Raw genomic sequence first — 24,200 nt, 5'->3', positions numbered from 1 at the left:
TACTAGACATGATAATATTTATAGTGAAATGGTTGGAAAATAATGAAGTTTATATTATTTATTTTTAATGATATATACTAGTCTTTATTAATATAAAACTAATTAAATTTAAAGAACTAAGTCCAAATGTTTCTTTAAAACATGTCTCTTGGGGCTGGAGAGATGGCTCAGCAGTTAAGAGCGCTGGCTGTTCTTCCAGAGGACCAGGGTTAAATTCCCAGCTCTCACATGATAGCTTACAAATTGCCTGTATCTATACCTCTAGGAGATCTGACACCCTTACACCCTGCATGCAGAACACAAATGCACATAAAATAAAATAAAATAAAAATAAAATAAAAACATGTCTCTTGCTAGTTAATCCTAAATACCATGAATAAAATGGAATAAAAATTTTAATATCTTTTAAAAACATGATTTTGTAAAAGTAGAAACCAATTTCTAACATTTTCTAGACATATAAAATGAACATCTGTAATTGCTAATTATTTTGGATACTCAAAATTAGAACTCCTGCATAAATTAGTGGAAGCTTTTTGGTTCTCAGGAGCCTCCTTTCATGAGAACTTCACTATTTTGTTCCCTCATCTGGAATGTACGAAAGCATCCATTTATCTGCAGCCCTGACTAAACATGGTGCTTTGGTTTTAGTTTGTTTCACATAATACAGGCGTGTGGTAATAGGTCATTATGGAGCTCATTTGCCTTAACCCTTGAAAACCTTTAAACCCACCAATCACGTACTCTTCCTCCAGAGAATCTGAAGGGTTCCGATTGATTTGGCATGAGTTCTAATTATGAGCCTGTGTTAAAATGTGACTCTAATGGGCCACACAGCAGCAGATCTCTGTCCAGGGGTCAAAAGTTCTTATCTCTGTTTATATAGAGGAGCAGTTCTCACCAGGCACATCAGAACCATCTAGGATTCATCAAAACACTAATTATTGGGTTTGCTCCATTAGCCATTCTCAGATGACAACATTCGGGTGCTGTTGGTCAGGACCACACTTGGCACTTTGAAGACTGCTCATGGAAATGCTGCCATCTTCAGCTTGTAGCTTTCCAGTGACCTCATTCTTTAAGGTCTGAGCACTAAATCTAATTTTAAGAATTAGATTTAAATTTTTAAATTTAAAAAGCCAGATTCCTCTAATTTCAGAGGAAGAAAAATCTGTATGCACATATTCATGTATGGAATTCATTTTCAGTATCAGGGAGATTACATTTCATTATAAGTTTTTGAACATCCCTTTTTTAAAAAAAAGCAGTTTGTGATTCTTCACAGAGTAACAGTTGTGTCCAACCTTTTGAAAGTTCAATAGGAAAAGTAAACCTGGGATTGTTGAGATTGAAAACATCCAGGAGATGAGCCCAACACAGATTAATCTCAGTGCTAAATATTCTAGCCTCATTTTCCAAAGGACATAATAAGAATGTTAAATGATGCAAAAACTTGCTATATGAAGTAGACTATGGCCCATTACATTAAGATCATTCACCCTGACGTTTTAGTGTTAAATAGAAACCATGGCATTGCCGTGGGCACCCGCACCGGACAGAGCAACTATCAAGCCAGAATGTGAATACAGCTTGCTGCTTCCAGAAGCTCTGTAGCTTATTGACTCATTCAGCTGGGACCAGAAGACTGAACTGCACTGGGTTCCTTTGCCTCGCTTCCCCTGCTCCCTTGTTTGTCCAAACTACGAGATTAACTGCTGAGAATGTGCATATCGTTTTTTGCTGTTGTGATGTTGTTTTGTATAAACTCTTCTGAATTTAATGTTCACTTTAACAGCAGTGTTGCAATGACACCATATTTAAAGAAAACCCTTAATGTTTCACAGTTACCTGCTAAAGGAAACACAGTTTTTCTTTAACTTGATTAACAAGCTAATTGATTTTCAATTCATCATTGGACATCTTAGGGTTTTTTGAAAGATGGTCTATGGGTATGGCTCTCTTTTGATGTGTATTTTTTTAACATGAGCTATGGGTGCAAATATCAAGTAATACTTATTGAGAACGTATGAGCAGAACAATGAGATGGGGAACACCCACATTTGACTATCCAGTTCATGACTTTTGAAAAATTTTTCTTTAATATCTTCATTTAGTTTTTTTTTTTTAGCTTATCCTCTTCTATGCAATATGGAAACACACAGAATTTACACAAATTAATTTATTATCTTCTAAACTTCCAGTTTTATAAAATAGAAAATGATTTTGCAAGTGCTTTATCATAATTATAAAAAGACTGCCTAGAGACAGAGAGGTGACTTTAAACAGGACGACTTTTAACCTATTTCACCTGTCAGTTTCTATAAACCTTGCTTGGGTGGCAATAAAAACAAAACAACAACTTGGAAACAGTTTCAGAAATACAGAATATAGCATGTAGTGAATTCACATTCATTTAGGTCACACTTTCAAGAAACAGACACATTAGCATAGTACTTTTGAATGCAAAGAAAATGATATTTGAATACTTATTTTCTTCTCATTGTCCCATTTCCTTTCCATATTTTCGTTTCTGAACTTTGCCCTCACATAGGAGTGGAGACCTGGAGGGCAGCCAGGCTGCCATGGCTCCTAGCAACCAGTCTCTCAGGCTGCTGATGCACCTGGAGTCCTACGGAAAGGCCCTTTGCCAGCAGCAGTGAAGCAGAGAAAACAAGGTGGCCTTAATGGTTGACTTAATGGTGTGTTAAGGCTTCCTTTCCGCTGAGCCAAACACAGGCTTTGGTGTGCATAGCGTCAGTGGGTTGCTGTCATCCAACATGCATAGAGTACTAAATCTCCAAGAATTTAGGATTGAGTGGAACAGAGAGTGAAGAAAATATCAAGGTGAAGGGACCAGGAAATATATATTCCCTGTTGCCAAGCAACTTTTACAATGTGAAAACAATGTAAACATTGTTTTGCCTTCATTCCTTTCCTGCCTGGATTAAGAAATCTAGAGATACAATCTATCTTATTTCACTTTTCCTGGTTTCTATAGAGGAAACAAAACATCACATAATTTTAAAAACAAACCATGGTATAGGAATGTTAGTTTGTAAAGCATATTTTAATCAAGTCCCTGGTACCAACCTAAAAAGCCAGACTTGGTGGTGCCTACATGGACCCAGGGCTAAGGCAGCAGAGATAGGTTTCAGGGGCAGCCAGTCTACTTACTCTACTTACTGAGCTCTAGATGAGTAATAGGTCCTGTCTCAGAAAACAAGGTGAACAAGGGAATAACACTTGAGGTTGTTCTCTGACTTGCCCATGCACTTACAAGTCACCACATGTGCACCTATGGGTAAATGCAAACAAACCATACACACACACACACACACACACACACACACACACACACACACACACCACACACACACACACACACACACACACACACACACACACACACACACACAAACACACAATTTATTCTTCATTCTGGAGTATTTAAAGTTTTCCCCGAGTGAGCTATTGCAATTGCCATCTGCTTGTAAAGGACAACTTAGTTTCCACATGGTCTTATCTTACTGGAGAAGGGTCCTGACTCAATACTTCTTTGTAGTCTACATGGCAACTACCTGCCTTTCCCAGAATTCTCCTCTTTCCTAGTCCTACCTATCTTCCTGCCTCATTGGCCAAACAGTGTTTTATTCATCAACCAATAAGAGAAACACATACACAGAAGGACATCCTCCATCAACTTAGTTTTCTGCACGGGAGTCTGACTGGGTGTACAGACCATACTGAAGGCAGGTCACGTGCACAGCAGTAGACACAAAATGAATTCAATGATATTCTGGGAGATGTTTTGTCTCATAATGCTTTGTTTGGGGTATTTTTTTTTCTTGTTTGTATTTTATGATTTCTGATTTTGTATTTTTATGGAGGTTTTTTTGTATGTGTGTTTCTTATGTTTTCACTTTCTTTGCTTCTTTCTTATTTCTTTCTAAAGAGAGAAAGCAACATCTTAGAGTTGGGTAGATGACAAGGTGTGAAGGATCTGGGAGGAGTAGGGGGAGAATAAACCATGATTGAAAACAATTATTTTTTTCAATTAAAAAATACCTGAAATTCTGAGGGCTGGTATGTAGTTCAGTTAATAGAAGTAACCTGTCCTTCACAGAGACCTGGATTACATTTCTAGAACCACATCAAACTAGGCATTATGGGGATCTGCATTCCCAAAACTTGGGAGATAGAAGGATAGTATATCGAATTCTTTGGTTATATAGAAAGTTCTAAGTCAGTAAGCCAGCCTGTCTCAAAAGACAAAACAAAACAACAAACTAACATACAAACCACAAAAATATCAATACTCAATCAAAACTAAACCCCCAAATAAACAAAGAAACAAAAACCTCTGAGACTTTGAGATCAGAAAATGGGAAAGTAAAGACACTAGTTCCCAAATTCTTTTTATAACTCTCTCTCTCTCTCTCTCTCTCTCTCTCTCTCTCTCTCTCTCTCTCTCTCTCTGTGTGTGTGTGTGTGTGTGTGTGTGTGTGTGTGTGTGTGTTATGAACAATACACACATCTTCAAATGATCATAGCAAACTATGGAAATCCTTTTGTGTCTTTTTTCATTTTTATTTTATCTTTGAGTTGAGTTTCATATAGCCCAAACTGAGCTATTGAGTCAAGGATGACCTTAAGTTTCTGATTCTCCTTCTCTTTGTCTTAAGTGTTACAACTATGGATGTGTACCACCATGTACAGTTTTATGTGGTACTGAAGATCAAACTCATGGCTTGGTACATGCTGCCAGCTAAGCTACAGCCCAGCCCTGGGGATTCTTAAAGAAGATTGTAGCTAGATTCATGTACAGCTTGAAGTGTATATATGCATTTTGTATTCATGGTAACAATAACTTGATCATTTATATTCGTGTAGAAATAATACACATGAATAAAACCATTTTAACATTTCCTCTGAATTCTGTTCACATTGCGTTACCCATGATTATTCTTTGCATTTGTATGATGTTTGTAAAGGACCAAAGGACGGCACTGAGCCAGTGTCCCTTTAATTGTTGTAACCACATGATGATTTTGAATTAGCATGATATCTGTCAAAATTTGTAATTAGTGGCCCAGCAAATATTTTCCAAAAGATTTTGCCAAACATTTTAAGTTATGTTTTGCTGTACACTTTCATGGCTATTGGAGAGCTACTCTCATATAATATTCAAAGAATTAGCTGATGACACATGAAATGGGGCATATTGAAATATAGTTAGAGAAATTCTATTATTAACAGAGTCATGGAATTCCTTTGTCACACTCACATGGTTCCACTTCTGATGAAAATTATGAAATAATACTTTGTATCTGTTGTGTAATTTTCTTATTGTTGCAAAATGTCAGGGAATGGTATCTGAATGGTTTCTGAGCATAGATTTCTGCAAACTTCAACTCAACATTGTTATTTGATTCCATTGCACTCAATTGAGGGAGTCTATGGGGAACCCAAAATAATAACCATAATAATAATTATGTCACATTTTAACACTGAGTTATGGAATTATGGTTGAAACATTCAATAATATTTTATTGAGAAATATGTGAATTGTATACAATTTAAAATGTGTGTAAACACAGAATGGCTTTTTTGTAGAAAATACTGAGTCTCTAAAGATGTCAGGGTGATCAGCCATAAACTACCCTAGGGCAGAAACTAAACATTTTCCCATCTCACCTGGGGAGCAGCACAAATTCCTTGTATGTTTGTGAATGCATTCTTTCAATGAATGGTGTGCTTGTGAATATATTGAGTTTCTGAGTGGGGACAAGTGTGTGCTTGTGAATGCATTCAGTCTGTGAGTAGAGACAGATGTGTCCTTGTGACTACATTGAGTCTGTGACTGGGGACAGGCGTGTGCTTGTGAATGATTTGTGTCTGTGAATGGTGACAATAGAGCTGTCAGAGACAGGTTTCATATATCCCAAGGAAGAGCAGCCTTGGACTTGTCACCCATAAAATTTCATCATATGCATGAAAGTGGTAGAAAGGGTCGGGCAGTGGTGGCACACACCTTTAATCTCAGCACTTGGGAGGCAGAAGCAGGCAGATCTCTGTGGGTTCAAGGCCACCCTAATCTACAGAACTAGTTCCAGGACAGCCAGAGCTATTACACAGAGAAACACTGTGTAAAAAAAATAAGAGCAAACAACAACAAAATAAGTGATGGAAAGTCTACAGATTCCAGGAATGTACTTTTCCCTCCTAACTGTCCTTTGACCTTTCCTACAAAGGTTGATGTAATATAGTCCTTAGAAAGTAGAAGCCAAATAAAGGATACCTTTTCTCATTTGGATATTAACTCTAGTTACTTTCCTCTAGTTTCTCCACTATAGATAATTCAACTGAGAGAATATCAATCAAACTATCCCACAAAAGTGACTATATATGAATAAAAATGAATAGAACTTTTTGTGTCCAAAAAATTGTTTGATTTAGAATACAATGCCACTTTTATTGCCACTAGCAATCTCTGGATAAAAATGAGTGAAAATCTAGAAAGCTCCACGAAATAACCAAAGTTTACTATATATTAAAAAGAACAGAAGATCCATGCTTTAAAGCAAATATACGGTGATTTGGCTTTTGCTTTTACTTAGTTGGCCTCCAATGGCATGATCCTCTTTTCTCCTGAGCTCTAGGAATTGTGGGTAGGCACCACCTAGGCTGCAAAACAGTGCTTTGTAAACTTGTGATAATGCAAAGTGAATAAATATTTAGTCATTGTAACGGGCATTGTAAGAGACATTTTTGCTTATTTTTTCCAGTTTTAAACATCATCCATTTTTCCAATTTTTATTTAAATTAGAAACAAGAATGTTTTACATGTCAATCGTAGTTCCCTCTCTCTCCCTTCCTCCCCTGCCCCACACTAACACCCTACTGATCCCATACCCTTTCTGTTACCCAGGGAGGCCTTCTAGGGGGTCTTAGGAATCTGTCATATACTTGGGAACAGGGTCTAGGCTTTTTCCCATGTGAGAAAGAAATCAGAGAAATATCACCCTTTACAATAGCCTCAAACAACATAAAATATCTTGGTGTAACACCAACCAAACAAGTGAAAGACCCAGATAGCAAGAACTTTGAGTCTTTAAAGACAGAAATTACAGAAGATAGATATTAGAAAATGGAAAGATCTCCCATGCTCTTGGATAGGTAGGATCAACATAGTAAAAATGGCAACTTTGCAAAAAAGCAATCTACAGATTCAGTGCAATCTCCATCAAAATACCGGCACAATTCTTCATAGACTTTGAAAGAACAATACTCAACTTCATATGGAGAAACAAAAGACCCAGGATAGTCAAAACAATCCTGTACAATAAAGGAACTTCTGGAGGCATCACCATCCCTGACTTCAAGCTCTATTATAGAGCTATAATCCTGAAAACAGCTTGGTATTGGCACTAAAATAGACAGGTAGACCAATGGAATAAAACTGAAAATCCTGATATTAACCCACATACCTAGGAATGCCCAATTTTTGCCAAAGATGCTGAAGTTATACAATAGAATAAAGAAAGCATCTTCAACAAATGATGCTGGCATAACTGGATGCTGGCATGTAGAAGACTGAAGATAGATCCATGTCTATCTCCATGAACAAAATTTAGTCCAAATTGATCAAAGATCTCAACATATATCCAGCCACCCTGAACCTATTAGAAGAGAAAGTGGGAAGTATCCTTGAACAAATTGGTACAGAAGACACCTTCCTGAACATTACACTTGTAGCACAGACACTGAGATCCACAATTAAACATCATTTTATCATGATCAAAATGGTTCTTAAAACATGACATTTAAAATAAAACAATTCACACACAATCGTCTATAAACCAGGAAGGTATGCTTTAGAATTTCTCCTCTCTGGACATTATCAATGCTCCAATAGTAGTGATTTTCCAAATACAATGCAAGTATTTTGTGTAAGAGAGAATTCAAGGTAATAACATTTAATTACTCAACCTGACCACTAGATAGCAGTATAAGACTTTGAATTCTAATGTGAAAGAAATACTAAATAATTTTTAAATTATGTTTGATAATAGCTTTCAACGAATCTCAACAGCAGGCTAAATCTGGGGAAAAAAGTCAATGTTTTGGGTGAACATGTTTCTGAACATTGAAATTTTTCCACTGTGGTTTGCTTTTTTATTTCTGGAAATTAAGTCATATTCTTGAAGTAAATTTTAAATAGAAAGCTTTTTCAATTTATTCATTCAGCACAAAACACATGTAACATTCAGTTAGATTAGAAAAATATCCAGAAGATCATTGTCAAATTTTGTGTGCTGAATCTTTAATGCTGTCATTACAAAAGACCATTGGAAATACTTTGTTAATAGAAAAAAATGTGTGAGTATGCCTGCAGCAATTAAATTTCTGTTATGCATACTTAGAAATGAAATGCTGTGGTTTGGGCTTTTGGTCGTTTTCAGAGAAAGGTCCCAGAAATCAAATTCCACAAATATATCAAAGCTACTAAAAGGGGAGAATGCAAAGCATTGTAAAAACGAAGACATTCAACAAATGAAATTATGAAATATTTATCAAGGAATTTTTAGAAATGCAACATAAACAAAAAATCTGGCTCTGTAGGGAAGCTGGTGGGACATTTCACCCACATTTCAGAGAAAGTCAAGTTCTGGCCTGGCCAGGAAGGACAGGTGGGACTCAGGGATCTGGAAACTTCTGATATCCAGCCTGTGCAACCCAGACAGCTGCCTTCAGGGCTGGCTGGCTGACAGAACTGGTGATATGCTTTCTGTAGTGGATGCAATGCCTTTCAGAAAATTCTGCCTTACATATTTGGGCTTTATGGAGGCTTTGGCTCTATTTTCCAGCTACCAAAAGTACTTATGAAATGAAATATTTTTATAAAAGGCTGGAAAAGTCTCAGAGTCTAACAGACGGTACTTACATTGTACCTGGAAAGCCATGCTTGGGTCACTAAATGATTTGGTTTGTAACTATATAAAAGTTTATATACAATTTTTATTCAAGTCTTATATATGTTAAGTGTTACCATAAAAAGAAACAACATTCTCATCATTAATAAAGCAATTGATTACTATGTAATTTGATAATGGAGATATTACTATTCCCACAATAGGTCAATGAAACAAAGCCTTGTGTAACAAGACATGGGGATTCCAGTTTCCTGTAAAGATCAGTGCTATTAGGCAAAGGTAATAAGTTCTTTATAGTGTATTCTTCATTGAACTGTCATGTTTCCAATTAGTTTTATTTTGAACTTTACAACTGAATGTTTAAAAAAACATTTCAGACCTCATTACCAATTTAAACGTTTATCGTTATCATGCTTGACATGAAAGTAACTTCAAAACTTTTATGCATACAAATATTTTGTGTGCATGTATGTCTGTGCATCATGAATATTTCTGGTGGCCACAGATGTCAGAAGAGGGTGTCAGAGTCCCGGGCTCTGTAAGTACAGACAGTTGTGACCACCATATTGCCTGATGGGAATTCATCCTGGATTCTCTGTAAGAGCAGCCCGAACTGGCTTAACCATTGAGAAATCTCTCCAGTCCCCGAAAGGGTCTTTAATTCAATCAGTTTGTGAAACAATTTGAATATTGACAGATTACCAGGAATTCAATAGTATTCAATTTTTATTCAGATCTTGTAGATGTTTGATTTTATCATTATAAAACTTCTCATCATTAATAAAAGGATTGACTCCTGTGTAACACAACACACAACCTCTTTTATTTGTTGCAGATTATTTTGTTTTACATGTCAATCCCAGTTCCCTCTCCCTCCCATCCTCCCCTACCACCCACTCCAACTAAAACCTTACCTATCACATATCCTTTCTGCTCCCCAGGGAGGATGAGGTCTTGGAAAGGGGGTCATCATAGTCTATCATATCCTTTGGGATAGGGCCTAGGCCCACCCCCATGTGTCTTGGCTCAGGGAGTATTCCTGTATGTGGCGTGGGCTCCCAAAGTCCAGACCTATGCTAGGGATAAGTACTGAACTACTATAGGAGGTCCTGTAGATTTCTGAGGTCTCCTCACTGAAACCCACATTCCTGGCATCTGGATCAGTCCTGTGCTTGTTTCCCAGCTATCAGTCTGGGTAACCAGAGCTCCCTCTTGCTCAGGTCACCTGTTTCTGTGAGTTTCACCAGCCTGATCTGGACCCCTTTGCTCATCACTCATTCTTCTCTGCAACTGGATTCCAGTTCAGTTCAGTGATTAGTTGTGGGTGTGTGCTTCTACTTCCACCAGCTGCTTGATGAAGGATGGCATATAAGTCAGTCATCAGTCTCATTATCAGGGGAGGGCATTTAAGGTAGCCTCTCCTCTGTTGCTTAGATGGTTAGTTGGTGTCATCTTTGTAGATCTCTAGACATTTCCCTACGGCCTGATTTCTCTTTAAACCTAAAATGTCTCCCTCTATCATATTTGGATTTTAAACATAGAGTAAAGGATTGCCAGCCTACAATCCACTCTGCCCGAGAAGCTAGTAAACAAGGAGGACCCTAAGAGAGACATGCATGGTCCCCTGGAGAAGGGGAAAGGGTCGAGGTCTCCTGAGCAAATTGGGAGCATGGGAAGAGGGGGGAGGGAGCTAGGAGAATGAGAAGGGGAGAAGGGGTGAGGAGGACATGAGGGAGCAGAAGGGTTGAGTCAGGGGAAGAATAGAGGAAAACAAGTAAGACATTTCTTAAGCTTATCAAGTTGTCAATGAAAATTAGTCACCATTTCTTTCCATCCTGGCAGAAAGGGCAGTATAAGACTTAAAGATATGTTTCCATGGAACGTACCTGACAGAATGCTAAGACTAATTACATTGTGTTTCCTACATAGCTCCTGTTATTTAAAAGAAAGAATCACAATTTCTGGATGTAAGTTGTATATCATATAATCACTTAGGTAATACTCAGTGGGGAAGAAATTAAAATATCTTAGTCCTGGATTCATGTATTTATATGAGTCTGTTTTTTACAAAGCTCTAGACAATCAGAATTTAGGTTATTTTTTCCCCTGGTGTACAACACATTGTTAAAATCATTCTGCCCTGAAAACAAAACAAAACAAAAAATACGAATGGAGAGAGATTTCACATCGATGCTGTGCTTTCTCTTTATATATCTACCGTTTAAAAGTCTGCCAATGCCTTTCTGTGAAAATACAACTAAAGGAAGATTCACAGGTCAGAAACCTGACCTACTTTCTTTATTTTTCTGCTGTACAGTGCTTGGTTTAGTGCTCTCTTTACATACATACATACATACATACATACATACATACATACATACATACATACATTCACATACATGTATTTAAGGGTTCTGGGGAGGGAACAGCATGAGCAGCACCAGGCTTTGGACAGTGATGATGGGGAAGTATAGGGGAAGGTCAGACAATGACCAGCAAGTCTGGGTGTCTTTGTGAAGCAAATTCCACTCAGTTATCCATTAAAATGACAGTGGAGGCTGAGATAAACTCATCTAAAAACCTCAATAGTTTATAAATCGTAGTTGATATTTTTAACTTACCTTTGGTCCAAAATTCTTGTTCTTGGTTGTGATGTGCAAGGGTTTTGGTTGACTTGACTCATCACAGGTCTTGGCTTATGGAAGCTTGATCTTTAACACAGAGCTTTTGAGGGATTCTTGGGTGTAAGCATAAAGCTGAAAGTCTATAATGATATATATTTGCCTGCAATTTATTAACTCAAACTTTATCACTAGACTATGCTTAATTAAATGGAAGGCTCAGGAATGGAGTCTTACAGTCTATGCAATAGGCAAGAAAAATGACTAGTCTTCAACGTAGAAATAACAGGCTTCTCTGATGGGGAGAGTGGTGTTTTCTCATGTTGAGGAGTCTCACCATCAAATTTGTAACTTAGGACATTGCTCAGGCCTGGGACAAGGCTATTGGTGGGAAGTTAGATGACAGAAGTTATTATTAAATATACAATGTCAGTAGCAGCACATCAGGGAATAGTGATAAAATACGAGAAATACTTCTGATGTAGGGACTGTACTGCATTGGGGTTCAGTAATTGACTCAGTGCTGAGCCAACATACAGATATCAGGTACTAACAATATTTATTGAATGAAGTGATTGAAAGTGTTGATGAGGATACTATTAACTGAAGGAACATGTCAGAGGAATCAGGGCTGCAAGTGAAGGAGAGGGGCACAGTTTAGAAAAGCTAAGCAGTAATCTTAGCAGAACACTGGAATGGAAATGCCTAGTGAGAGAATGAAGACACAGTCCAGAATCTTAGCACAAAGTATAAAATAGAATTCTGGGGAGTGATGGGATAAGTATTCAATACAAAGTCTACAGTGAGAGAACAAAATAAGACAATTTTTTTTTGGACATTGCTTCTGCCCTTCAAGTGGAAGTGTGACTCACAATGTTGGAACCAGTATTTCTTAATTGAGAAAATTAGTTGCCAAGTCCCTGTAGGTATTATACTCACTGGGGGATACTCTCCATGCTTGTGAGTAGGCTTTGAGTGCCACGTCTACCTCTGCTTTGTTACCTCTGCTCCCTTTTCTAAGCAAAATGCATTTCTTTGCATGATTTCATAATTTTTCTGCTATAATTTCTCTAAAACTAAATAAAAGTGCCTTATGCAGATTGCAAATTCCACAGCATTATTCTGCACAGTGCAGTGCCCACTGCTTGGTGTTATAATTCACTGTTAAAGAATTCTAAGGATGGTATTCTTTACCGAGTGATTGCTTTGTCTGTGGTTGCCACATTTTTAAAACACAATAAAACTTAAAATGAAAAGCAGAGCCAAAAGGTCTAAGACAATTGCATCAAATTTTAATGATAGAAAGAAATGTATACATAAACTCTTATGTATCTAAGAGTTTATAATGTGCCTTTACTTTAAATTTAATCCTTGTGAGTGCACGGTTAATACAGAAACAACAAAATGCTATTTGGTGTACTTCTTTGAATTCTGCTATTACAGTGACCACTGTTAATGGATTTTTTTGTTCTCTGCCAGTTTAAAAAATAGGGTTATTTTATCACATGAAATGATACACTGAAAAAAACTAATTTAATTACATTGTGCTTTTGGAATTTATTATCTGTTCATTTTGAAGGCAAATTCATTTGTGGTTTTGCTTTTGCTGGTCTGTTGCAAGCAGTCATGGGCAAGTGGAAGGCTTCTTCTTTTAAGGAGTTGACAGAGGAAACTAGAAGTATCTCTCACACTAAAGAGCTTTCCAGGAAATGCTTGAAGGTATAAAAAGTCAGGAAACCAATGTACAAAGCACAGATTGACCTTATGGATACAGCAAGCAAGAGGAAGGCAAAGGATGGCTAAGTGAGACAGCAGAGTGATAGTGGGCAGAGGATCAGCTCTGTACAACTGGTCTTCCAGGAGGCATGCATAACTCTGGGGAAGACTAACAGGAAACTGTGTATGGTGGCTATTGCTATCATATAGCTATTCATACCATCAAACATATAAATCATACAGTAGCTTCTCTTGCTCTGGTTGCATAATCTTCAGTGAATCTTTGGATTATAATTAGGCATCACATGGTTTTCCCACAAGATAGGAATTATGTGGCCCAAAGAGGCCAATCCTACACTTTGATCTTCTTGGCATGTTTATTTATTGATGTAAGTCAACAAACTGAGAAAATTAGTTACATTCAGTGTATGTGAATGATCTGTATGAATCCTGGGGTCAGCTCTTAGTAATGACAAAGATCAAACTTCTGGAGATGGGGATTCAGCTGGTGGTGAAGTGCCTATTTAATATGCAAGAAAGCCTTGAGTTGATTTCCCTCCACCAACACACAAACTCAAAATACCCAGGTCCAATGGACACACAACACAAAGAAATAAAGACTAAGGAGGAAAAGACATGCAAATCAAATTTCTATGGCTGAGAGCAAACCAACCAACCAAAGATCATGCATACACAATCCTGCATAGTCTCAGAAGAAAACCAGCAGGAATAGTCTCATTTGAATCTTCATACTATCAATGACACTGGAGGAAATTTGGGTATGGAACATGACAGCTTGGATTTTTGTTTCTTCTTCCCCTTCCCCTTCTTCTTCTTCTTCCCCTTCTTCTTCTTCTTCTTCTTCTTCTTCTTCTTCTTCTTCTTCTTCTTCTTCTTCTTCTTCTTCTTCTTCTTCTTCTTCTTTTTCTTCGTCTTCTTCATCCTCCTCCACCTCCCTCTCATTCTTCTTTATTCTTCTTCTTTTGGAAACATGGTCTCATATAGCCCAAGATGTCCTAGGGATAAACATCTAGACCTCCTGCTGCTCATTTTCTGAGTTCAGGTCTTATAATTTCTCATGACCACATTCATTTTATGTGCTTCTGGGAATAAAAGTTTTTGCAAGCTATGCAAATACTCTTCCAGATGAGCTGCATTGCTATCCCATGCATTTGTAATTTTTATTTTAACAATGTAGTAGTCTACACTTACAGGGTCTCAACAAAAGTAAACTGTTCTGTTCAAACAGCAAGAAATATGTTGTAGATTCTATGAATTTGTACACTGTGAAAAATTAAGCTACTTGTCACTTTGCTAGCCAAATAATTTGGCTGATCCTCAGCCATCCTTTCCTAATTCAGATTGTGGAAAGTGTGACGATAGTCCTTCCTCAGAGATATGGCTTTATAATTAGACCTGAAAAACACGAAGAGAAGAGAAAGTGAGAAAAAGACAAAGAGAAGAGAAAGAGAAAGGAGAAGATCAAGAGGAGGAAAAAGAAACAGGCAAACAAAAACTAACCAAATTTAAATTCCTCTAAAAATAACTGGATATTATTTATATAAAATACTGTAAGTCATAACCAAAACTTATGCTGGGTGTTGGTGGCACACACCTTTAATCCCAGCTCCTTGGGAGGCAGAGGCAGGCAGATCTCTGTGAGTTCGAGGCCATCCTGGTCTACAGAGCAAGTTCCAGGACAGCCTCCAAAGCAATACAGAGAAACACTGTCTTGAAATCCAAAAACAAACAACAAAAACAACAACAACAAACTTATTATAAGAGGAATAAAAATAGCTAGGTTTTAACAAGTTTGATATTATGTATCATGTATTATACATATATATGTACATATATTTATATTATATATTTGATATTAGCCACTGAGAAACAATGGTATTATATTCAGATACCAGAAAGAAATATTTTAACCAGCAAACATTATTTTATTCCTTAGCAAAATGAACAAATAAAGGAAATTATTTAAGTACTTGAGATTAAGGCAAAATGATACAAGAAAATGAAATGGATCTAAAGGATGAAAGAAGTTGGGAAACAAACATAATGAATCTGGTCTCCTAGTCAAAACCACTAATGATTTGGACATGGATTCTAAGTCCCTCTGGCCACTGTCTCTAGAGCCCCCTTCATGTAGCCACCAGCACCCAAAGGTTGTTACATATATACAATTATATTTTTTGTTAATTTATTTTTTTACATTACAATCCCAGTTCCCCCTTCCTCCTTTCCTTCCACATCCCCTGGCCCCATTGTGCTCAACAGAGAGGGTAAGGGAGAAAGAGCACTTTGAAGCATGATGTGTAAAATAAGAGTTTTAGAAATGATTTGAATTTCACAGGAATGAGAAGCCATCACCAATTGTGTATGGACTATGAACAAACATTCACATTCATTACAAACGTGTCTGAGGAGCACCCTCATATAGCTTAAATAAAGCAGATTTCAATAAAAAAATCCTCATTTATGCATAACCTTCATGCAAATATTAACACTACCAATCTTGCCAATGAAATATTGCTTGCAGTGTTGGTCTAGCTTCTCAAATCTACCCCACAGAAATATCCCACATATTGTCACATTTCAAAAGAAACATTAAGTGCATCTCTCTGTGAATTCCCAAGTGTCCTGACTGATGACCATCATCGTGTCACAGTGCCCATGTCGACATATCATAAAACACATTCTTCTTAACATATTAACTCATAATTTTTCCATTCCTTTGGAATAAACATATCTTTTATAAAATAATACTGAAAGTGGTGTTTTTAAAAGCTATTGAGAGCAGAATATATTTTAAGTTTATTTTCTCTTTCAACAAAGAAATTTTCCTGGGTAATTTTGTTTTGTTCTCCTCATTTTGTTTTTCATTTCATTTAAAATTTTTTTCACATATTTTGATCACATTCTTTTTCCTACCCTAAGTGACCACTGAATTGAGATAGTCATGAATATCAAACCATCAATCTCTGGCTTGACCAGCTCTAGAATCTCACATTTAACCACTTGGTTGATGTTCCCAACTGTGTAGTTAAATACCCTCTCTACCTCTTCACATCCAAACAAATCTAATTCCCAATATCTTAAATACTAACATCAGATACAGAGACATGGAAAATGTCTGTTACATTCTTTATCTTCTCTGTCTTAGTAACTGGTACCACTTTCTGTCTATTTTCCCAGTTAAAGGAGGAACCCTCCCTTGTTCCTTTTGTATGATCTGCATATAAGGTATCAATTATAGTCTATTCTGTATCCATAATATTTCTTTTATTGGTCCACATCTTCCCATTATCTTCATCAAAGCTCCCTGAGAGAATGTGAGCTTGATGAAAAGAAGAACTTAACCCTCCTTGTTCAACTGTTTATGCTTACTTGTATTCCTAATAGTCACCATGATACCAGAAAATTGAGGGGAGAAAAAGGCAGAAGTTAAATAAACATTAAATAAATTGAAGAAGGAGGAAAAGAAAAGAGAAAGGGAAGGAAGGAAGGAAGGAAAGAAGGAAGGAAGGAGAAATCTCTCAGATAACATAAAATGAAACCTTATGAACTTCGTGAGCAGTGGGATGCTACATGTCAATTGACTTTTAGAGACTATCTGAACACTATCTTTCTTGATGAGACAGAGGGTGTCAGCAGTAACATGTGTGTGAGTGGCTTTCCCTTTGACTAAGTGGGTCATAAATGTGCCTCTTGATTGATCACTGGGTTGTGTTGAAATGAAGAAAATAAAAACAACATTATTTGTGTTTACCTTTAACTGTCATGACTTAGAACATATTAACTCATAATTTTTCCATTCCTTTGGAATAAACATATCTTTTATAAAAATAAAAAAAGAGTTACAAATACTGGTATACATCTCTGAGAGCAAAGAAAATAAAGTCTTATTATAGGAAGGCCAAGAATCTGGTTGATAGTTCAATCATTAAACATTCTTAACAAAATAACAAAATTGTTCAGTTTTATAATACTCATTTATCATCATTATATAGTGAACTACAGAAAAAAACAAAATTTTTAATCCAAATATTTTATTTTAGAAATAAAACGTATATGCACAAGAGCTCAATAAAACTTGTTTTTTCTTTTATAATTCTATGGTGTCATTCATCTGAAGTATGAAATAGTATTGTGTATTATAAGTCTGAAGTTTGTACAAGTAGGTTGATTTGCTCCTTCCGGAAGAAATTTTTCCCCATTTTCTGGGGAGAGCTTTCTTTTTGGCCATCAAATGAGCTGTTAGCTGAACCCACTGACCAAAATCCATTCATAGAAAAATGCAGTTGTGTTTTCATATGAGTGTATACAATTGCTTTTGTTTCTAATGTATCTAAATAACAATGAATATACATTTTATTGAATTATTTAACCAGGCAAGCATTTCATTGACATTTTAATAGATATTTTTCTTATTAATCATGATAAATGTTCTGTAAAGGAGACATAATCCCCATAACAAGAAATGAAGCAATGTCTCTAGAGTAAGCAGTTTGTCCTAGGTCATGAAGTAAGGGCACAGAACACATTTTCACATCTCTGTGACTTCAAGCTACAGACATATAGATGACTGCATCTCAAAACATGGTTCACACCAAGGCAGTAGGCTCATCATATGCTGGCAATAGCTATAAGCACAGGCAGGGCATACGGAAAGGAAAATTTTCTTAGTATACTTTGAAAAAATTCTCACTATTCCACACGCATGAGATATGTACCAAATCTCCAAAAATTATTTCTATTACTGGCAATCTTTTCCAAAGAGCTCAGACTTTTATTATAATAGCAACATATAAGCAGTATGGGACAAAATTTACATACTTGATAGAGAATTATCCAATTATCCAGAGTATAGAAGAATTGTGATCAAATGGTAGAGATTTTTAGTTATTTCTAGAGAAACATACATTTAGAAGGCTGCCTATTCTAAAAATAAACAGACTTGTTTTCTATTGACCCATCAATATTATTTGTTTGAGGAAAAAGAAAAAAATATAAGTCAAATTATATTGAGTGATATAGCAGTGGGTAAGCAAGATTTCTGGGAGATGGTGGAGTGGAAAAGTGCTCTATTTTCAAACATTGCTGTTTTAATGAAATGATCTCATCTCAAGCAGAATATGTCTCTGCATCCAGGAGGGGCATCCTGAGCATCTTTATTGTTGCCTACTCTCCACATTGTGACAGTGATCAACATTCGTGACAAATCGAAAAAGAATCCTGTCACAGAGTTTCTAAAGGTTTAGCAATGTGCCTGAGCTGTACCACCTGACAGCTTAGATGCTAAGCCCTGTGAGGGAGGAGGATTGATTACTTTTGGGTGACGCTGACAAAATATACTGTAAACACTTAATAAAAATAGCACAAAGAATGGTCCCCATCTCAGATCCCAAGCCCAGCAACATCCTGTGTTTTCTGTGACATTTCATTACTAGTTATTGCTATATGTTTCAAAAGGAGTTTGCACTGAGATACATATTCTGGGATAAATATTCACATGAATCCAAGAAAATGATCTGTTGTCGTCAAATATGTAGTTGCTAATAAAATTAAGTAATTTCTTCAACAGTGCTAATTGGTTGTTCTGGCATGTCTGGACAAACAAAGCACCTGGCAGCAGATTAACTGTACCTGAAGATGACTTGGGACTGTGAGGGTATTAGCAGAACATATGGTAAATTATACTTCTCTCTGGTAATTTATCAGAGGAATCTGAAAATAATTAGAAATTGTTCTTAATAACTCTACCACAACTCAGTCAGTAAAGGAAATGAATTGTCTGCTTCACAAGGATTTGTCAAATGACAGGGCTACAAACTACTTGATTATATTACACAACATCATCCAAAATGGGTTTACAGATGAACTTAAAACTGAGACAATGTTTGTCATCTACTTCTTCTGTTTATTTGATGTTTAAGGTTTTGGATTGTTTGTTTTTTAGCCTAATAAACTTGCTCAGATTATGTGGTGGCTAGACTTGGCCTGACAGTTTTCTTAGAAGGAGTGATGGGACACATACCAACACAGTTAGTTGCTCAGCTTATTCTCTTTGTGTGGTAATCTCCATCATATATATTATACTGAAAATCATAATTTTAAAAAGTTGTTAATTGTGTAAGTATGAAGATATAGCAGATAAGTACTTAAAATTTTATGTATTAATATATTCTTATGGAATCTAAATAAAATGCAGATCATGGCTCCAAAGATGGGGGCTTGCAAATCCTATTTCTATTTGCAATTTAAAAGTATCAAGGCTATCAGTTTGAGTGAAATGAGATTGAGGGAATGATATTGACTAAAATCACTGTAGATGCTACCTTTCATAGTTCACTAAGAATTCCTCAAAGAGTTTGTGCCCTGCATGCAATAAAGTTGAACAAGCATTTAATATCATTTATTAGTATATTATATGGGGAAGTGCTTTAGTCTTACTGCAACATGATATGCCATGTTTTGTTGATATCCATGGGAAGCCTGCCCTTTCCTGTGCAGAAATGGAGGAGACATGGATTAGGGGTAGAAACAAAAGGAGATGGAGCAGGGAAGAGCCTGGGAGGGAAGAGGGAGGAAAAACTGAGACAAGGATGTAAAAAGAAAAAGAAAAAGATATAGCTTTGTTTTAATGACAACTGAAAAGGTTGCTTGCAGTGAGATATTTCTTTGTAATCACATAAGATAGTCAGTTGGCATGGATGTAATATTTATTTATTTATTTATCTATCTATTTATTTGTTTATTTATTGTCCTGGAGACCAAACCCATGGCCTTGTATATGTTAGGCAAGAACTTACCAATGAATTTTATTTCCAGCTCTCATAATGTTTAGAAATGAAAATATTCATTTATTTTCATTATTTGTTTAAATAAATGATATATCCCTAGTTAGAGGAACTACATCATTATAAATTAACACTTAAAACCTTTATTCAGAGAGTTTTAGAACACCTTTTCAAGGTCTGCCTGCACAGTTGAAGTAGGATGCACTTACAGGTCATCCTTTCATTTTTTCAGGTAGCTAATTTAGTAATTTTAACTTATATCAAATAAAATGTTATGTTTCACAAACTCAACCATGTAGCATTGTCTCAACAAATCCCCTTTGCCTTTGTTCTCACTTCAAACATTTTATCACACCAAAGTGACACCTCCGCTTTCTCCCTAGACATCTTCAAGCACTCTCAGCAGCTCCTTCACCCTATTTCATGATTTACTATGCTATGCTATAATTGATTAGAGTGCCCTGCCTGAAGCTAGTGACTGATAACATACATGTTACTCATGTGGCGTTCCCTAAGGCCAGTTCGCAGATTTACCAGCATCAAGGATCATATACTCTTCTTGATTTACATTTGCAGTCCATGAAGTTTCAAAAAAAAAAAAAAAACTTCTGTAGACTGTTGAACTTACTTACTCTGTTGGATTGGAACCAATTTAAAAATATAAATTCTGAGCTGATCATTTCATCAGTTGAGGTGTGGCAGCATCCATACTCTTTCTCTATTGGCTTTCTGGCAAGTCCAGATCTGAGGCTCATGTTACTTAGTTCTGATGCAGGCCACTGAAAGCAGCTTTTCTGAGACTGTGCCAGCTAATGAATACTTCAGTACCAAGTCTCAATGTGAGGTTGAAGAACCAATTAGGACTGTATTTTACAATCTTCCTCAACCCATGTCCAAACTGGTGGACTGATTCTCATTCAGGCATTGTAATTACCATGATTTTCTGGAGTCGTAAAAATAATGTGTGCTGAAGCAAAGGATTGTATTTATATTACTTCATTAATAGCCTTAGCAAAAAAAAGTGTTGCTTTTTCTAGGAGGAGGCTTAAGACCAAAGACAAAGATTTACAAATGTGATGGACATCTTTCCAACAAGGTGATGAAACTGACTGTGAAAATATTCAAATATTTGGATTCTTAGTGTATTTGTGTGAGTAATCAAGAAACAGTCATGGTGGAGTCCACACCTTCTCTGAGAGATGTCCACTGCTCACCAGTGGGCTGTTGTTTATGTATTCTTTCTTCCTTATTAAAATCACTTTTCAGGTTTGTCAGAAGCAGGTCTTTGCAGTTTTTAGGCCTTCTTTTATATTAGAGATTAAAGTCATACCAATCTTTAGTACACTATAAATCTGTGCTGATATTATAGCTATAAAATTGTTGGCAAAGCAAACACTGATAATAAACTACTCACACTGTATTGCCTGAGAAGAGAGTAACAAAACAAGCTATTCCTACCTGATATGGACTTTATCACCAGCCATTACACAGTAAGTATTTGAATGCCTTTGTCTTGTCCCTGATGAGGAATGTTACCACTTAGTGGTTCCTGGGTTCCATGAGTCATCAGCAGTGTATGTGCTAATCAGCATCACCTGCAGTATGCCTTCCAAAGGATGGCTGCCCAGAGCCATCCTCCTTCTGACTAGAATGCATGACAGCCTGGCATTAAGTTCTCAAGGATACATGAAAGCAGTAGACCATGAATGCATGTTTGTATGGATATGTTTCTGTGTTTTTCCCCTTGCTTGTTTTCTCAGGCTACAACTGAAAGAAACAAAAGTATTCTTTTATACTCTCAGTCTGTTTCAGGCCTACAAAGGAAATGAATGACTAAAACTCCTCTCCAGCTTTCCAGAGGTGTCTCTTTTAACATATCCTTCCACAATTTTGTATTGAAATGATTGTAATTCATAGGGAATTGCATAAAATGTAAGTAATTCCTGTGTATGCTAATGCTAACTTTTTAACAATAACAAAACTAGGAAACTGACATTGTTGCAATACACACAATTACTCAACATTGATCAGTTTTACATGCTCAGGTCATTGGGCTTATGTATGGACTTATCCAGATATACCCCATAAAATTCATGATCTTGTGCAGGCTCATGTTAAACCTATATAATCACAGTGCCCACTTTTTCACCCCCATTAGGCTTCCTTGTGCTGTCACTGTTTAGCCACAACTTTGTCTCTAACCCTAACAATCTCAAGTTTGTGATCCATACCTCTGATTTTGCTATTTTATGTCATATAAGTGGAAACATAGATGATATAAACTTTTGTGGCTGGCTTTTTATGCAATATGATTTCTACTAGAGTCATCTAAACCATTGCATATATCAATATATTGTTTCTTTTTACAGTTTCTTAGTTTTCATAGTGTTCATATGCCAGTTCACTTGCCCAATATCAAGTTGAAGAATATTTGAATTGTTTCCACCTAGAATTGTTATGAATAAAAGTGATATGAGCATTCGCATACAGCTTTTTTGTTGACACATTTTCATCCTTCTATAATGAAAGTTCCAGCGGGGAAATACTCAGTAGCCTGGGAATGGTAGGTGGTTAGTTTTGTATTAGTTGCAAAACTATCACCAGAATTAATGAATGTTTTATCATTACCAGGAATATGTCAACAATTCAGTTTCTCTGTGTTTTCACTAGTATTTGTTGTCAAAGACAACTCTAAAGTCAAGCAGGTTGTTATGCATGTCTTCAGCTAGTAGATGCTATTTCATCTCAACTTTAAAAAGTGTCTGTATAACAAAATACCTTTGCTTTAGGAAAGCCTGCTCATGTACTTCCTGAATCCAGGTCACAGAAAGGACAAGTCATATGTTGTGTGAGGGCTGTCTAAGTATACTTGAATACAGCAGTTACAGGCAATAGGAAGGAGCTGAAGCTGTCCCAGGTCATGACTCCCTGTGGATGTGTCAGAGACTATGGCATATGACAGTGCAGGCTTGGGACTAGACATGTCTCCTGGCAATGATTCTAGCCATATAGCCCAAACCTCTGAAGCTTTGAAAAATAAAATATAAAATAAAAATTTAAGCTAGACTCCTCCAGATTGGTGGATGTACATTTAATCAATAAAAGACACTAGTTCCCATGGAAGTCCTATGAATCAACTAGGCCTAAAGACAAGTTATTAATGGGATGTCCGGTTTCCTCCACACAGGCCCTTGAGCCTCTGGCGTCACTCATCTCTTGTTTCTGTTTAGTGTTGGTTAATGGTTTTGAAGACTTTGTATAGACTGCTCTTTGCAACTGTTATCTAATGGGAGAAAATTCAAAGTATTCATGAAGACTAATAGAGATGGAAGAATGTGTTCCATTGCATTTTTTAGATAACCATAATTTTATCCTACCTAACATTTTATTTAAACATTCCATTATATCTCATGTTTTTACTGCCCTCCACAATTGGACTTTTATTATTACCAAATAAGAGAATGTTCTATAAACTGTTATACTCACTATTCTGTAGCCAGCAAGACATTTCTACTTATTTATCAAATGGAAAAATTTGAAATGTTTTCAATTAGAACTCTCAGGTTACCAAGCAGATGTCTTCCTTCCTTCCTCCCTCCCTAGACTGGGTTTCTTTATCATGTATCATTGACTGTCCTGGAACTTGCTGTGTAGACCAGGCTGTCCTGGAACTCAGAAAGGTCCACTCACCTCTGGCTCCTGAGTACTTGGAGTTTAGTTGATGTCTTCTTAACAGGACCCTATGACTTTATTGGATCTTACAAGTTTTAAGAAGTAACCAAAATATAGTGCATTTTCAATACATGTTGGTTTTAAAGATTCATTAATATTACAAAATTCTTTTAAAGTGGGAACAAAGTAATTTGAATATGTTAAACACAATTGGAATTATAAGATGTAATGAAGGAGTTTAACAAGTACAAAGCCTTTGGTTAGTTTAAGACCCAAACTGTCAATCTGAACTAGTGACATGGAGATATTAGTACTTGTTCCACATAGACATAAAATTCACTGCAATTTGTCTTAGTTACCAAGTAAGTGGTAAGAGAAGAATTACTTAGCAGAGGATGTGTTGGGGGGGGCGACAAAGTCAAAAGCATGTTTGGTGAGGAAGGTGCCATATA

This window comes from Cricetulus griseus (genome assembly GCF_003668045.3).
Source record: "Cricetulus griseus strain 17A/GY chromosome 1 unlocalized genomic scaffold, alternate assembly CriGri-PICRH-1.0 chr1_0, whole genome shotgun sequence".
Classification (NCBI taxonomy): domain Eukaryota; kingdom Metazoa; phylum Chordata; class Mammalia; order Rodentia; family Cricetidae; genus Cricetulus; species Cricetulus griseus.
The sequence above is the reverse complement of the archived record's forward strand: the minus strand, read 5'-3'. Positions refer to the sequence as shown.